This window comes from Priapulus caudatus, unplaced genomic scaffold, assembly GCF_000485595.1.
Source record: "Priapulus caudatus unplaced genomic scaffold, Priapulus_caudatus-5.0.1 Scaffold310, whole genome shotgun sequence".
Taxonomy (NCBI): Eukaryota; Metazoa; Priapulida; class Priapulimorpha; order Priapulimorphida; family Priapulidae; genus Priapulus; species Priapulus caudatus.
The window spans coordinates 79,246-80,549 of record NW_014577371.1 but is presented as its reverse complement, the minus strand read 5'-3'; the positions used below and the strand labels follow the sequence as shown (position 1 = coordinate 80,549).

Here is a 1,304-nt window from a genome sequence, read left to right as displayed (position 1 = left end):
TATGTATGTATGTATGTATGTATGTATGTATGTATGTATGTATGTAGGCCTATCTATCTATATATATATATAAGATGCGTGCGCGTGTGCGTGTGCGTGTGTGCGTGCGCGTATGTGTGAAATAACCGTTAAATATCTTACCATAATAAAAGTATAATCATAAAATCATTAGCCATTAGGTTATCGTGGCACAACATTTCAGAGTAAGACGTATAGAGACGTATAAATTTATTTCTTATTTGTATATATTCACCATATGTTTCTGGTATATTGCACTGGAGAGACTTCTCGTCGCTTTTTCTTACTAATAAATAATCCAAGATTAATTTTTATAAGCTGTTAGCATATTAGCAGACGCTCGCAAGTCATTTTAGGGAATCATATATTAACATCGTGTGTTTAGTACGTCGTTATATGTCGACAATATTAATTAGTACTATTAATTAGTACTGCGCGTAATTTAACTGTCACATTATTCGCAATTATACACGTCTCGTTATTGAGGCTTTTAATTACGAATAAGTGAGATTTATGACGGTGTAACTCCGGGGAATGTTACGGGAGCACACGGAGGCGATGGTCACACAACACGCGTGGCTACGATGTCACCACGCTGCCCGTTAAATTCGCATCTAAAATGCATTTTTTTCTACGCGATGCAATATAGGTATCTGAGAGCAGGTTAAAATGGCTCTAAAACGGCCAATAAAAAAATCGGCGGGTGGGTTTACAGCTGGTGAGTGATAGCGATAATAAACCGTGGCAAATTGGCGGCAGTCACGCACGGACCACGCTTAAAGAGACAAGGTCCCACACTCCTTCACGGGGGGTCCACGAATACAACTTGTATTTCCTCGCTTCTCTGGGATGCATGCGTGCATCCCCATCACATCCAGGTGCCCGCGTTCGAACGCCTTTTACCCAGAAATATAGAGGTCAAAGAGTAGAGTGATAATTTTTGTCAATTTTCTTTCGTCACGGCTGATATTTGTTTGTGGTTTTTTTCTCATTTATGATAGCACCCATCTGCACGTTTATCGAAATATCGATATATTGCCAATGATGATCAATTAGATGTAATTTCCAGACAAAAAATACGATTATAATTAATATAGATACCAGGAGATACACTAAACCCGTTACATTTGAAATATTTGACATAGCTTACACATACGGAAGTATCGGTTAGCATAGTTTATAGTCGAAAAGATATATATATATATATATATATATATATATATATATATATATATATATATATATATAGAGAGAGAGAGAGAGAGAGAGAGAGAGAGAGAGAGAGA

At 36.9% G+C, this 1,304-nt stretch overlaps 1 protein-coding gene across 1 annotated transcript in view; it reads left to right on the top strand.

Annotated features, from left to right (window-relative positions):
* LOC106808859 (homeobox protein ceh-30-like) overlaps positions 1–1,304 on the top strand; it is a 6,966-nt gene that overhangs the window by 1,156 nt on the left and 4,506 nt on the right. The gene's annotated exons all lie outside the window — the stretch shown is intronic.